Below are 17,015 nucleotides of genomic sequence, written 5' to 3' on the forward strand. Positions count from 1 at the left end.
TCCTTTTAAATTTATAGGTCAGTTTGGGCTGTTTTTTTTAATTTCCTCAGGAAACAGTCTATCAAAAAGCCCTTGCTCAGTCACACTAGAACAGAAACAGTAATTTCCCCAAGGCCACTTTGTGCTGCATTCAGAGGTTTCTCCTTTCCCTAATGATGTGCAACTGTGACGTTTGTACATAAAATTCAGGAAATGCAAGATATCTGGGGGAATGGGTTACCCTCCTTCAAGGAAAGAAAATGTTTTGATCTGCACCATTTGGTTTAATATTATTTGCTTATTTCAGATGTCTTGATTACTAAAGCATTTTCTGAGGTATTACAGTCCAGTGCAACATAGTGGAAGCATCAACTTGCTTAATATGATGTTTGAATTTGTAACAAAAAACAATAATTTGAACAAAAAGTAGATTTTTTACACTTATTTTTCTTGTTGTGTCCTGAAATAGCATGATAAACATCTTATAGGTTCATATTAGGATAACTGCTCTTTTTGGGTCATTTGGAGTCTAGTCAGTTACCCCATGTGAGAATCAAAACCTGCACGTTGTGTCTTTAAGTTAAGCACCTTAACCAGTATGTCATCGTATCACCCTCCCATCTTGGACAAAATCCTTACTATTATCAATGTTATGAACATGACTTTCATTTAGCAAATGCAGTCTCATATCTTTGGAAGTTCTCAGTAACTTTACTATAAAAATATAATACAATTATTTCTTCAGACTGTATCCCATATTCTGTATCAGACTGCATTTCGGGTATTGTATCACAGTACATTCTGTGTTCTGTTTCTGGATGTATCCTGTGACCTACTGCAATGTGTTGTATCAGACTGTATCCTGTGTGCTATAGTAAAGTGTTTTCTGGGTCTTGGTTCTAAGAGTATTATGTGTACTGTGTCAATCCTTATTCCTGTGTTCTATATCAGGGCATATCCTCTTTCCTGTCAGGGTGTATCATATGTCTTATATCAGGATGTTCTAGTATCCTGTTTCAGGATGTATAATATTTCCTGTATCAAGCTGTATCTTATGAACTGTATCAAAGTGTATCCTGCATTCCATATAAGGGTGTTTCCCTTGCCATTTATCAGACTGTATCCTGTCTATTGAGTCTTGTATCAGAGTGTATCCTCTGTCCTGTATCAAGATGCATCCCATGTCCTGCATCAGGGTATATAATGAGTCCTGTATCAAGGTGTATCCTGTAACTTGTATCAGGGTATATACACTGTCTTATATCAGTGTGCATACTGTGTTTTGTATCAGGGTGTATTCTGTCTCCTATATCAGGGTGTATTATATGTCAGGTATCAGAGTTCATTCTATACCGAGTATCAGGACATATGTTGTGTTCTGTTTTCTGTACCAGGAAGTATCCCAGGCCCTGTATCAGGTTGTGTCCCTTATCAGGATTTATTTTGTGTCTAGTGTCAGACTGTTTCCTGTGCCTGTATCATGATATTTCTTGCCTCCATTTGCATAATGTATCTTGTGTTCTGTATCAGAGTGTATTTAGTGTCTTGTATCTTGGTACATCCTGTGTCAGTATTTATCCTTGTCCTCTGTCAGAATGTATCCTGTGTCTTGTATCAGACTACATCCTGTGCCCCATATTATGGTGTATTCTATGTCCTATATCAGTGTATCTTGTGTCGTTATCACAGTGTATCCTGCATTATGTATTCTGTATCAGGCTCTTTCCCATGTCCTATATCAGGCTTTATCCTGTGTCCTGCATCAGACTGTAACCTGTGCCATGTATCAGGGCATATCCTATGTACTGTATTAGATTATATCCTGTGTCATGTATCAAGTTGTATACTTTGTCCTGTATCAGGGTGTATCCCATGACTTGTGTCACAGTGTATTCCATGCCCTGTGTCAGGGTGTATCCCATGTCCTGTATCATGGTATATTCCATGACCTGTATCAGGGTGTATCCCATGTCCTATATCAACTGTATCCTGTGTCCTTTGTGTACCGTATCATGGTGCATCCTATAGTCTCTATCAGACTACATCCTCTATCAGGGCATATCCCATGATCTGTATCACAGTATCCTATTTCAAGCCATACCCCATATCATGCATCAGATTGCATCCTATGTCCTGTTTTAGGATGTATCTTGTGTCTTGTATCAGGTTGTATCTCATGTCATGTATCAGGTTGTATCATATGCCCTGTATAAGGCTGTATCCTGTGCCTTTATTAGAGTATAAACTATGTCCTGTATCTTACTATTTTCTGTACCCTGTATCAGGGTGTAATGTCTATCCTGCACCAGAAGGCATCCTATGTACTGGATCAGACTGTGTCATCTGTCCTGTGCCAGAGTGTATCTTGTGCTGTGTACCAGGATGCATCCTGAGTCCTGAACCATGGCACACATTGTGAATGCAGTTGCTGCCAATTTTCAGATTCAGATATTTTTTCTATTCCAAAAGACATTGTATACTTGGCTTTCTAAATCTTCTTCTGATCCAAGTGAGATATTTTTCAAAAGTTATTTATTATGTACTTTCATAGGCTGACATATCTCTAAATATAAAATGCTCCAATTGTTAAGGTATGTTCATGACTAATACAGAGCAAATGCAACTATTGATTTAGCACTAACAAATGATTGATTCTGCAAAATTTGTTTTATTCTGATCAGTGACACAGCTGTATTATTTTATTTATTTATTTATTTTTGCACTTTGTTAACCGGATTAGTGCCACTAGGACTATGGACAATTTTTCGTGGGAGATCCAAGGTGGTATTTATACTGGCTATGGGAAATTTGGTCAGTATATCAGGGAACTTCCCCTACTCTTTTTGATAAATGCCATGAGATCTTTTACATCCACAGCAGATACCACCAACTCAGGGAGATGGAGCCTGGGTTTAACATCTTATCTGAAGAACTACCCTTAGGCTTCACTGCAGTTCAGCTTCAGAAAAAAAAAAAATCATCCATCTAGCTGTTGGGAGGAATAGAACCCACAGCCTGTATCAGGCTCTATCCTATGTCCTGTAGTTACCAACACAGAGTTTAAATCAGCAGAGAATACCCCAGCTGTGAAAGTTTTAGGAACTTCCACATTTTTAAACCAGTAGCTGCAGAGACAAGTGCTAAAGGCAGAGGTGTCTTGATATACATCAATAATAAGCATGCCTCTAGGTTGGTCAGACAGGATGATGCATTGCAGATCCTTCATGTACAGATCACTGGAGAAAATATCCTGCATCATATCCTAGCTATACATTACCGTCCATGTCCCAAGAAGCTCACAATGCATACTTGGACGTACTAGAAACATGTGCCATCCAAACTAACACCCTACTCATGGGAGACTTTAATTACCCCTCCAAAGACTCCTACATGACCTCATATCTACAGGCACAGAAATTCCTGGACTTCATATATACAAACAGCCTTAATCAGATAGTGAATACACCCACTAGAGACTCCAACATACTGGACCTTGTACTCACAAATACGGGAGAATGTTATACACTCCCCATGTCTCATTTTCCCGGGTAAGGTCCGACCATAAAGCTGCCTCGTTTGAAATCAAAATCAGCTCTGTAACCCCAGTAAAATCAGTGACAGTTAGGAACTATTCCTAGGCAAGCTACCTATTATTAAGTGATGGTTTGTCAAAATTCAATGCCTCTTCAAACCACAAGAACACAGCAGCCTATGCTATGGCAATGGCTGCACAGAGTTGCTGTACCTACCAACAGTAAGCCCAGAATTAAGCCCAGAAACAAACTGCCCTGTTGGCATCTCAATTTAAACAGGATATACAACAAAGGAAAAAAATATGGAAAAATCAGAAAAGTTAATTCCCATAAAGATAAAAACTCTCTCTTCAAACTACATAGACAACTAATGCAGTCAATTAGGTTAAACAAAGCCAACTCTGAAGTTAAGATCCAGGTGAAAAATAACCATAAGGCTTTCTTCTCAGCAATGTACTGAACTGGTGGTTAATGGTGCTACATTCACTGAGCCTGGTGATATAGCAAACCTGTAAATAGACAAGTTAATTTCTAACTTTACCCTCAAACGTAACTTCTCCAGCTATACCAAGGGAGTATGCACTTTGATATGCTTGTTAAAGCCAAGAACACAGCCTCAGTAGGCCCTGATAATATCCAGGAATGCCTCCTGAACAGTCTAAAATAGTATTTATCAGAACCCCTGGAGTTACTATTTAACTACAGTCTTAAAACAGGCTTTGTGCCACGTGAATAGAGAACTGTGATGGTCATCCACCTTCATAAAGTAGGACCTTCAACAGATCCTGGAAACTGTACACTCATTAGTCAAACTAGTCTTATTGGTCTTTATTTTATCATATAAATTAGCAACAAGGACATAGGAGATCTCCAAACACTGGATCCATCCTAGTTTGGCTTAGTCAAAGAAATATCATGCTTACTGATCCTGGTGGACTTCTTTGAAAAGATTGCTAAAGCAATGGATGAGGGGAAAGCAGTGCAGACTGCATACCTAGACATGTTTAAAGCATTTGATACAATACCACACCCTGGCATTGTTAACAAACTTATGGACCTAGTCATAAACCTCTTTATAACACACTGGATAGCTAGCTAGCTCACGGATAGGACCCAAGAGGTTAGGATCAATGAGGTCTCTAAGAAGCCGATCACCAGTAGAGTTCTTCAGGGCTCTATGCTAGGCCGACTCCTGTTTGGCATCTACTTTTCAGAAGTCAAAGCCAATGTCAAAGACCTCTGTCTAACCAAGGTCACAGATAATTGCAAACTAGAATCACTATGAGAGCACCTTTCTGAGAGATCCAACACAAAGACTTGAGGGTCAAATCCATGGCTTAAAACTCAATGCTAAGGAAAGCATTATAGTGGAGGAAGTCAGCCACCATGGCTAACTACAAGATCAATAAAACACTCCTAAAAGTTGATTCACTAGTCAAGGGGTCTGGGAACTCATGTAGATGGTAACCAAGCCTTCAACCAACATGTGTCCAAAGTAGCAATAAAATCCTTCTACATTGTTCAACTTCATACCTCTCAATTGTCTAGATTTTTGAAGAATGCCACGATTTTTGCTGTATATTTTTGGTCTGTTTATCATAAGATTTGTGGTTTTCTGTCAAATTACAGAGGAATGAAGTCACTAAATAATGACATACATTTGAGTTTCAGACTTCATATCCTTCACAAAATGCATGCTAGCACAAATCCTATTATTCTAGCAACTTTCCAAGTTTATAAGAGAACTATTTAAAAACTGTCCCTATTTTTGGGCTTTTGTCCCCCCAATATTTCATGTTTTGTCTGAATTTCTTGCATGAAGAAGTTGAAAGGTATGCTTAACATATAAGTAAGGGCACAGCATCTAGGTCCAGAGAGATCATCGTACCACTGTATTTGGCCCTCATCAGACTCACCATGGAGTATAATACCCCCTTCGGTATGTACCTGATCAGACACGTGCAGCAAATGGAACATCCACAAAGGCTCCTTTCAAAAAGAATACAAGAAGTAAACCCAATGTTCTGCACTGATTATCTCAAAGCCCTGCCTCTTTACTCAGTATCATACAGACTTCTGAGAGGTGATCTTTGCTTGGCATACAAAGCATCCATGGACCCTGTTTTGATGAGCCTTTTGCACATCCACAAAAAACAGCATAAACTGCTAGATCAAAAGACCTAAATTTTGCTTGCAAATTAAATAAAACATGTTGGAGAGATAGATATGTCTCTCAGAGAAATATTATTCTCTGGAACAGGCTCCCCATCCATATGAAGCAGAGTTTATCCCTAACCCCATTTAAATACAACCAGTGACTGGATAATTTGAAATTTACTGCTTTCCAGGTGTCTATGTTTTGGATGGACAGAGGCAGTCAGTAAATCAAATCTGTGGGTTATATTTGGGTTGCATGGCTATGCTTCTAAGGGCCTAGTGGTTATTAGCCTAGTGTATACCTGTGAACCTATGAACCTATGAGGGGCCAGCTTCATGGTGCAGAGGGACCAAGTAATATTGATCTGGATGCTAAAGTCCCAGCCATAGAGGGTCTAGTCTCCTATCCTTGGATTAAGGACGCAGCTTTACCCACAGCACTGGGGACCTTGGCAGAGGCTAGGGAGATTACACTAGGAACACTTAGTCAGGCCATACATACCTTAGTAGCAAGCAGTGCTTTCTGATTTAGCCATTGCAACATGCAGATGAAAGCATGCACATGCAATGGGCCTAGCACTGCACTTTCTGCTTTGGTTGAATGTACAGTACACTGCCATGGACAGAAATAAGAGCTTAACAAATACAAACCCTGGGATTGCCTGGATAATGGCCAGGAGAAATGGAAAAGTCATCACCGGCAACCAGAGGGAAAATGCACTGATAAAACATAATATAAGTATATACGTCCAAACAGAGATATTAACTTTCTTCTGATCAATCAGAGAAGAACAGTAAAGATTATCCAGTAGCAGCAGAACACATTCCATGAGCAGAGTGTGGGTGATTCTGCAAGCACATGTTAGAAGCAATTGACAAGAAAAGGCAGAAAAGAAATGCAGCTGATAGCATTCACTGGTTCTTCTGAATACAAGAGAAGATTTATTCTGCTTTATATAGAACATCTTCAGTATGAAGAAGAGCCTAAAGCTGGTAGGAAGAAGGTTCAAAAGAGACATTAAGGGATGTTCTCACTGGTAGTTATTATCGAGTGTAACAAGGACAAAGCATGACTAAGAGTTGTGTACAGCCTCAAAAAGGGATGGGGTGAAAGAGAGAAAGCTAAAAATTATTAGAGTCATGTATAAGAACACAGGATAATTGAAGGAAACCAAAGGGCTTTTTCTGTAAACCCTACAGAGTTTACCCAACTAAACATAGTACTGTAAGTCTATTACCTATGTGCTGCCAAATCTATGGTCAGAAAAGTAGATAAAGAATGCATGCCTTAATTTTTAAGTGGTAAGCTGGATATATCAGTATTATAAATGTATGCTCTGGTTTATATGACTGAAAATAGCTTGCAAGCTGTTTCTTGAGTTGCAGAGTATTGCAAGCAGTCTCATGCAATGTAATCCTGTTAGGAGCAGAAGAAATAAGTTTCTGACTGTATAATGAATGTAGGACAGCAGATTCTTCTGTTTCTGTTTTCTGGATATCCTCCCCCTTTTAGGAACAAAACAAAACAAAACAAACGCAAAAAAGAAAAATAAAGGAAAAAGTGCAGGTTGCTTTGTGGTGTCAAGTGCAAACAGAGCATAAAACCTAAGGCTTTGCATAGTAACCCTTTCATCCATTAGTATTACTTATTAAGTGTCACTCTGAGTGTGTAAAACTGAAACATACACTTTTATAGTCTCACACAGACACACACAAAACACCCACAGATGCAGAGACAGAATACATATAGATACAGGAATATAGACATAGATATATTTATAGATACTGTATAGATGCACACATATATGTATATGAATATGTGTGTGAGGGTGTGTATATATACACTCACACTCACAGACACTTACATATAAAAAATGTACAAATGTGCACATTTCACAGAGACATGCAGGCAGTGTGTGTGCCTCTGTATGTGTGTTTGTGTGTGCAATCTGAATGTGTGCATGTGCATGTGTGTGCAATCTTTGTGTTTTATGTGTATGCGTTGTGCATCTGTGTCGCTGATGTGACTGACCATTGGAAAAATAATATGTGTCTGGTGCAGGACCTATTATGATCGAGATATTCAATAACTATCTGCAAAGTAAACTAGAGATCTTTTGCATTGTGACTCACCAAGCATTTACTTCTCGAGTGGGAAGCACATAAAGTGTGTTGTAAATCTAGGGCTCAGAGTATCACTAGGCAGATTTCATCTTGTGGGTGTAAGAAATAGAGATGATAACTGCATTCACTGATTTATATGGTTCTTCAAGTATTAACGAAATAAATGGAAACAAATCTGACACAAAGTCAATAAGAAGAAAGATGAAAGTTTCAAAGTCCAAGGAAACCAAATGAACCCTTGTGGTAGTACTATTAAAATGTTAACAATCTCAAAATGTGCTGCAGTTCCTGAACTGTCAGTATGACATTTTATAGTGCACCATCCCAGCAGAGATGTATGTAGTCATACGGTACATAACCATGTAAGTCTGTTATTACTCTCCAATAAAGCATTTTGGAAAAAACGTCTGCATGTACAGTATTGATTTTGATATAGCTGAACATTTACATTTATTATATTTACCTTTCTTGTTTCAGGTGAGTTCTCAGAAAAGAGAAACACTGTGCATTCCAAAAGTAATTTTTGCATATCATGCGCTACATTATCCTTAAAAACACAGACTAGAAATCAGACATGAAATTTTTGAACATTCTCTTCTCCTTTATATATTTACATTTTTACTATATCACTTTCTCCAGTGGAAATAGCTCAGAAGAAACTAGTACTTTTGGCCAGAGCAGATGTACTCCCATGGAGAGTGAAAATGCACCCCTCCCACCACTACCTCATGCTTCTCTATGTATCAGATTTGTAACAAAATATAACAGTAACAATTAATACCTTACCTGTGTGGCATTGGGTTTTATTTCCCCTTACTTCCAGTAATCAGAGGAAGAGAGACACCAAAGATTCCTTCGTTTTGCGGAGCACCTCCTGTTCACTTTATAAGATTAAACATTCTCTCCATTCATTTTGCTGAGATTGATGCATCTCACTTTTGTTGGTTCTCTGTTTCTTTGAAATGTATGTGCCCAGGGCTTGTTTAACACATTTCTTTTCGACAGCTTCCTTTCAGTTTTCTCTACAAATTTCCACAGAATTAAACAGTTTATTTCTGCCACAAATCTAGCTCCTGTTTTAGTATCTTGCTATTCTCTCTCATCTCTGTTTCTGTCTCACTCCTTCTCTGCCTCACGCTGTTTCTCTTTCTCTCCCCCCCACCCTCCAGTTTCTCTCAGTAATTACACAACTGAACACTGAGCAATCTGTGACAGTCGTGAGGAGTGCTGTGGGTTTACTGAGGGATCAAACAGCTTTTCCTGCTTTAACCTGTCCTTGCATGCAATCTGACACCTCAGACAAAAACGCATTACAAACTAACTTCATATTTATTGTAAGACAGACCGATACACTGCTGAAATGCTGCAGGACAACATACAGTTCAGTTCAGGATCTAACCTTATGACCAACATTTCCCTAATCAACTTTATCTCACTTTAAAGGGGTTGTCTAGTATGAACATTTATAAATCTGCTACAATATTTTTACAATAACTAAGACAGCTTTATACCATATCAATACTTCCTAAACATAGCACGTTGCACAAAAACATTCTCTGGTATATATACCAATTAATATTCACATGTTAAGAGGATGAAATAATGATATGCTTTAATAAGAGACAGACCTGGCACAATGTCTTAAGGAAAGATAAATAGGAAGGGGGCCAATAAATATCTGTAAACAAAAATAAAGGCAAAGAGAAAAAAATGTATAGTAAGACAGAAATTATAACAATGATTCGAAAATAAGGCAGAATCATTTAATAAGGGCAGAATATGGAAACTGCAGACTTTTAATTATTGTTACAATAATGCCATGCCTTACTACGAGGGTGGTGATAAAAATATACATACATAACAAAGGAGGAGAAAATGAAAACTTATAATAATAGCTTGAATAAAGTCACAGGCATAGTAAGTCATATGGGTGGAGCTATTAATAGATTTTATAATAAGTAAGGCAAATAGGAAGACCTGAGCCTTATAATGAAGGTCTGAAAAAGTGAGTTGTTATGAGAATGAAGGTAGAGGACATGTCTTATAAAGAAACAGATAGTATCCTAAATAAATCTGCACATCTCTTGGTCAGTGTAGGATAAGTGAGGGTCACAAAAAATAGAACTAAGAAAGTCAGGGTCATGTGACTGTTAGTTCAACTGAAGAAACAAGAAACTTAGGAGGATTATAATTGCTGACAAAAAACATGTATAGAACATCTCAAGTAACAAGAAAGATATTTTGATGATGCAGAACATGAGACAGGGGGGGCAAGTTGCCACATAGGTTCATAGGTTCATACTAGGCTATCTGCACTAGGGCATTTATAAGCCTAGCCAGAGTGTGTTTGGCTTTCGCCACCCATTTTAAATTAATTTTGCTATACCCTTTTTCAAGGTTAGTATACTGTGCCTCTGTCTAACAGTGACACACAAGTGATACCCAGGGTAAACCTACGATCTCCCATCCACTCATCAAGATTCCTCCTGAAGAGAGTCAATGAGGGACTCTGCCTAACCTGGACTGGGATTTTATTCCAGAGTGAAGGGAGCCTCTGGGTTATGAATCTGTCCCTCCAGCATGTCCTATTTCAGTGCTGAGGTTCAAGTCTCTCGAGTGCGTAGCTCGATGGGATTTGGATTTTCTGAGGTGCAGCATGTCCATTAATTCTGGGTTGGACATGGCTTTATATGTCAGGCACAGATTGCCTCTGTGCAGGCGGTATGCCACTGAGTAGAGCTGGAGTTTCTTTAACCGGGTAGCATATGGCATCTGTTTGAGCCCTTTGATCCTCTTGGTGAGGTAGTTTTGGGGTCTTTCCAGTTGCTGCAGGTGTCTGGTAAGGTACATCCCAAAAGGGGCATTGTACTCAATTATGGGCCTGATGAGGGATGAGTAAAGAGGCACAATTACCTCCCCTGATCTAGATGTGAATCCCTTCATGATTAGGTGGGCTATATAAAATGTTTTTCTAACCACTTTGGCCACGTGGTTGTCAAATGAGAGATTGCTATCAGCTTGGGTCCTCAGGTCCCTAATTACTTCTTCTGTACTTAATGGATTACCACCTATGTGGTAATTTGTGGGCACTTTGTTTTTGCCAAAGGGGATGACTATACACTTTTTGGCGTTTAGCTTGAGGCCATGGCTCTGGCACCAGTTGTCTGTTTCTATGAGGCCCTTTTGGAGGATGCTTGTGTCGGCTGGAGAGTCGATTATGGTGCCCAGTTTGCAGTCATCTGCGAACTTGGTCAGCCAGAGTCTTTCCGTGTTGGCCTGTACCTCCGAGAAATATATACCAAACAAGAGAGGTCCCAGGACTGAGCCTTGTGGGATGCCACTTGTAACTGGTTTGGAGTCTGACATGGCTCCAGCAATTCTAACCATGTGGGTTCTGTCCTTGAACCAGTTTGCAAACCATCTAGTGACATAGGGGTTTATATTTAAGCTGGTGAGCTTATCTATAATGCCTGAGTGGGGTATTGTATCGTAGGCTTTTGTGAGGTCCAGGTAGGCTGTGTGGACCACCTTCCCCTCGTCAATGGCCTTGGTGACTGTTTCAAAGAAATCGACCAGGTTTAAGAGGCAGGATCTGCCCTTAACAAAGCCAAACTGGGTAGGATACAGTGTCTGTAGGTCCCCAATATCTTTATTTATGAGGTCCATGTTGATCCTTTTCATAGCTTTGCAGACCAAGCTAATCAGGCTTATGGGGCGATAGTTTCCAGGATCCGTTGAGGCACCACCTTTGTGGAGAGGGACCACTGTTGCTGTACGCCACTCTTTGGGTACATATCCTGTAGTAAGGCTGAGATTGAACAGTAGTTTTATGTTTCGGTTTAGCTCTTCTTGGAGTTCATGTAGGATGCAGCCCAGGACACCATCTGGTCCCATTGATGCTGTGTTTTTTGCTTTGGAGAGGGCGGCTCTTACCTGAGCATCTGAGATGTCAAGGGGGCAGCACTCTGCTGGGATAGATATTTGCCCTTTTGGTGGGTAGGGGGGGAGAAGTTTGCGCTGAACCTGTCAGCTAGGATGTTGGCAATGTCTATGGGTTCGATGTATTTTTTGTCATTTTGGACTAATTCTGAGCATATCTGGGAATTCCCACCCAGGTTCCTAACATAACTAAAGAAAGCCTTGTGATTATCCTTAGTGTCCTCTGCAATTTTTCTCTTGAAGCTGGCCTTAGATGATTTTATGAGTGCCCATAGTTTTTTGCTAATACTGATCAGAGATGCCTTCCCTTTTTGGGATTTTGCTCTATCATGTAGTTGCTTCCTCCTTCTATTGTATAGTTTGTTTATAACTGGGGTCCACCAGACAGGACGTCTGCCTTTGGAGGATGGGGTCTTGATTTTATTTGGGATTGCATGATCCATGCATTCCTGAAGGTGTTTACAGAATGCGTTTATAAAGGATTCTGCGGTCTGGGCATTATTTTCCACAGGCTCGGGGCTTTGAAGCATTCCACCTCGGTTTTGAGAAGTGTGAAATTTGCTTTAGAGAAGTTTTTCACTGTGGTTTTCTGGGCAGGGGGTGGGATCGGGATGTGAATATCCAGTGAGATTAGTTTATGGTCTGATATTACCAGTGAGGGATACACTTCTGGTCTGGAGCATAAAGTCCCCATGTTGGTGATGATCAGGTCCAGTATGTTTTCCCCTCTTGTGGGAGTGGTAACAAGTTGTTCCATAGCATTTCAGTTTATAAATTCTAGGAACCTTTGAGCTAGGGTTTTGGAGCTAGAGTAATGCTCCCAGTCTATGTTTGGGTAGTTGAAGTCGCCCAATATAATGGTGTTTGGAGAGACCTTCATATTTTCCAGTGTTCTCAGGAAGGCTGAGAGGGGTTCCTGGGTTTGGGAGGGTGGTCTGTAGCAGGCTATAAACTGGAAGGCAGTTTTACCCACTGTTAGTTGCACATGGATAGTCTCTGATGCTTCGTGCTGTGCCACCAACCTGGAGGTGTGGGTATCTTTGACGAATATTAATACTCCCCCTCCTTTTCTGGCTCGGTCCAAGTTTTTGGGGCCAAAAAGCATGGTATGAGGTATAACCTGGTAGTGCTAGGGTGCTCTCGTGAGCCCTGAACCAGGTTTCTGTTACTGCACAGATATCGATGTTCTCCATGCTAAGGAGAGTTTCGAGTGCGTGCATCTTGAGGTTTAGACTTCTGGTGTTGAGTAGCATTACTCTTAGTTTCTTATCCCTTGTGATACCTTTGGAGGTGGGTTTGTCTTTTGAGCCTTGCCTAAAAAAGGCACTATGGGGGTAGCAAGAGCCTTTGCCAATATCCGAAAGCCCAGGGGTGACAGGTGCAAGCCATCCCTAGCGAAGCATCGTGGCTTGTCAAGCATGTCATCCCAGGCTGACAGGTATTGGATCCCCTTTGAATGACACAAACACTTAAGCCAATTGTTGAAATTGATCATCTTGTCTTCATATTGTGGCATCATTCTTGCTGAGGGTAAGATGCTACTCAAGTTCAGGGCCATACCGGCCTGGGCTACATGCTCAGAGAGCTCCTCTATGTCTCTTTTCATGTAGTACAGAGAGGTACATCTCAGGTCATTCACACTAGCATGGACAATTACCAAGTCATATTTGTACTTGCCTTGGAGTGACCTGAGTGCTTGTGTTATGTGGTGGATCCTAGCGCCCGACAGGCAGCTCACCGTGACCTTCTCCTTGTTCAGCCTGGTGAGCGGGACGTCAGTGTGCCTGACGATAGAGTCACCTATTACAAGTGTATCAGGTGTGTTGTTTAGCCTTAAGGGCTGTGACTGTTCGGCACACTGGCTTTGTGAGCTATGTGTTGCACGTGTTTTGTTTTGGGGTAGTGGTTGCTTGGGTGTCTGCTTTGGAGGTCTCTGCTGCTTAGGCAGATTTTTATTTAGAGCCTCCGAGTATGTTTTTGTGTGTTTATGTGTTTGGTTTGCTGTCGTGGTAGGTCTATGTGAGACTGGAATCATAGTGAGTGTGATTTCCTTTTCCTCCTGACTGGTTACGCCAGTACTGAGTTGAGAGAGCTTAGCCTCCAGTTTGGCTATATGGTTGCATCTCTCACATGTGTTGGAGTTTATTGGGAGGAGGAGAGGGTTGTCTGTGTACATGAGGCAGTTGTAACATTGCCTCAAGATTCCCAGATTCACCAGCTGGACCGGAGAGGAGATTGACAACTGACCTTTGGACATGTTAGAATAGTATTGGGAATTCCTTTATAATTGAAAAAAAGGGCCAATGGGGAACAAGGTACTCAAGGGGAGTTTGTGAGGGTGTAGTGCTTTTAATTTTTTAGTGCTGACTTATATAATTGCTTTAGTGAGCAAGTGCCAGGTAACTTAAATGCAATGTGTTACAGGTAACTTAAATGCAAAAATGGCAAACAGTAACTTTCTTTCAAGTGAAACAAGGAAATAAGTACAGTAAGCAATGCAGATATCACTAGGGATCCACAGAAGCACTGAAAAGCCGCATTTTAGGTGGAATTAGCATTTCAGGGAAATAACAAGCAAACAAACAACAAGCATACAAACAAAGCTAGATTCAGCAGGCCTGGATCTAGTCTATGCTACAGCAAACAAGATGTACCAATTTCAGTAAGAAACAGTTCAAATATGCAGGCACTATAAGCCTTTAACCAGAAATTCCCAGCTCAGAAGGGCAGAGTCCAGCCTCTCCTCCCACAAGAGTGCAGACCACGAACCTTCTTAATGTAAAATAACTGGCCTGAAGCCCAAGTGCTTAAACCAGAACTAATGCACTTTCAGAATAACAGACACTGAGCCCTCAATCAGCAGTTCCCAACTTAGACGGATGTAAGCTACCTGTTCTGCCACTACAGTACAGACCATAAACCTTCTTAATGTAAAACAACTAGTTTGAAGCCCAAGTGCTTAAACTAAAAGGCTTAGAATGAGTTACACCAAGCAGTAATAAATACAATTGAGTACTATTAAGATGATGCAAAAGCAAAATAAAGTAGGAAGAAACACAAATACAGTAAAAGCAGATAATTTGTTTTTTTTTTTTTTTTTTTTTTTGAGTGAGCAAATGAGATGGGCCCAGGAGTTACAGGACAGAAACAAGTGCAAATGCAGGCCTTCAAATCAGAAAGTTGAGAGAGATGGAAGACCGTCCAAATGGCCAGTAACTACAAATTCTGGGCCAGAACCACTCCTTATGTGGTAGACAGGTTACCTAATGCTTACCACTCCCACTGATAAGCTAGAAGGCTTCCTTCCAACACAGAAAGGCTTGGGGGGCTCAGAAGCTTACAAAAAGTCCTGGATACAGCAAATCTGTATCTGGAACACTAATTACAGGAAAGGTAGGAAACAGGCTTACAATTTTTTTTTTTTCAGAAAAGTAGCAAAAACAGTAGTAAAAACAATTTGCATGCAGTGCAAGCTGGCATACCTGAGTATGTAGCAATATTAGTCCACACACAGTTTGAAAAAATGTAATTAAATTAAAAAGGACTAAAAGCAAGTACAGAAAGGGTTTACTAGGTAGAATGCGGTAAAGAGATGGGACTGGGGGAGTGTCCCAGATCAAATCTACAGTGGGGCAGCCACTGCAAAAGCCACCAAATTTAAACTACAACCAAGAACAGGGGGGGGGGACAGTTTCAACAGAGATGTGAGGAATCACAGTGCAAATTATAAAACCAGAAAAATATATACTGATCTCTGTATATTTGCATAACAGTAAGACAACAGATATCTAAGCAACAATTTAGCTCTATAATACAGAATAATACAGAAAAATATACTCAGCTCTATATATTTTCAGATAGTCTTGTAAGGTTCTTTCTCATTGCACAGGTTCCAATTTAAATGCAGGCTGTTACAGAATCTTAAGAGGGATTTCCAGGTCAATGGGCAAGCCAAAACTATCTAAGAAATGGCAGCTGACACAGGAAATGCTCACTGCAAATAGGCATTTTTTTTGTCAGGAGTGTTAGTGCAAGGCAGAAATACTGACTCAAATACGTGTCATTTTAGATAGCCTTGTGATAATGAGTGGACCAGGTAGAAGCACTGAATGGCTACCCAATTCAAGACTTAGTCTTTTGAATTTGTTAACTACGTAAGTGAACTGGTCCTTATTTGACCAGTTTCAGCCATGATGTAGGCCACAAGGGCAAGGGTAAATGCAACATACATTTGTGCATTTTTTTTTTTGTGTGTTTGTGTAACCAATCAACCAGCATGTTTTTGGTAGGCAGGAGGAAACCAGAGGACCTAGAGAAAAAAACGCATAGACAAAAGAGAATATGAAAAAAAATTACACTGGCACTGTCCCAAAGTCAGGGCTGAACTCTTTACCTTGCAACTGTGAGGTAGAGGTCTAACTTTATGAGATATCAGGGATCTGCTTCCAAGCTGAGAAGGGAATTTGAAAAACTATGGAAAGCCAAATGAATGTGGTAAGCAGGAGCAGCCTTACGTCAACTGGTGCCCTAGGCAAAAGGGCTCCATGGCGTCCCCTACCACACCACTCGGTGCCCCCATCCTGGTCTACCTACACCAGATAAATACTGGAAAAGTGCCACTGCTAGAGCAGTGCCCTAGGTGCCCGCCTAGTTGGCCTATGCCTAAGGCCGGCTATAGGTAGCATCCAAAGAGAAAGTGCTGGAAGAGCTGAATGGATCGATCAAGATAATGCACTAGAGGAGTGTCAGTGGCTCAGTAGATAACACAGTCTCCTTTGTTATCAGAAAACTGTCGATTCAACTACCACTATTAACATTGCAGTGCAACATTGGATGTGGCCTACATTCTTGAGGTTCTGTCCTATGGATAAGGTGTTAGGCTGAGGTCTTTCCTACCTTTGGTAGATGTAGAATCCTGTGCCCCTTATTGAAAAGAGTAGGTGACTGCCTCCAATGTCCTAGTCAAATTTATCCTGTCTATATAAATGCCACCTCACTTCTCTCCTGAAAAAAATGCCACATGCCTAATGGGACTAATCTAGTAATCAGAAAATAAATAAACTTAGAACACCTGCATGTCAGAAGAAAATATGTTTGACTTCCCTTTGCAGGATGTCTAAGTAATATCACCTCAGAATGCTGCTACTGCCCAGTCTGTGTCATTGTAGTTTTAGTCAGGTCAATGAAACAGAGCCTGACTTACACCATTATTAGAAAGTTAGACCAAGGGCACCCTGTGAATGTCAGCTATTTAAACTTTAGTAGGAAAAACCACTTTAATAA

The 17,015-nt window shown here is 40.4% G+C and overlaps 1 protein-coding gene across 3 annotated transcripts in view; it reads right to left on the reverse strand.

The window, feature by feature from the left end:
• The window catches only part of LOC122798799 (ATP-sensitive inward rectifier potassium channel 12-like), a 561,148-nt gene extending 552,142 nt beyond the window's left edge, over positions 1-9,006 (reverse strand). For 2 of the 3 annotated variants that reach the window (XM_044067922.1, XM_044067928.1), the window contains exon 1: positions 8,580-9,002. The gene's annotated coding sequence lies outside the window, so the exon portion shown is untranslated. Of the gene's footprint in view, positions 1-8,579 lie in introns of all 3 variants that reach the window. The other variant, XR_006364308.1, reaches the window with a different exon arrangement.
• Positions 9,007-17,015: the final 8,009 nt, after the last annotated feature.

This window comes from Protopterus annectens, chromosome 1.part0 (assembly GCF_019279795.1).
Source record: "Protopterus annectens isolate FY-2018-M chromosome 1.part0, PAN1.0, whole genome shotgun sequence".
NCBI classification, from domain to species: Eukaryota; Metazoa; Chordata; order Ceratodontiformes; family Protopteridae; genus Protopterus; species Protopterus annectens.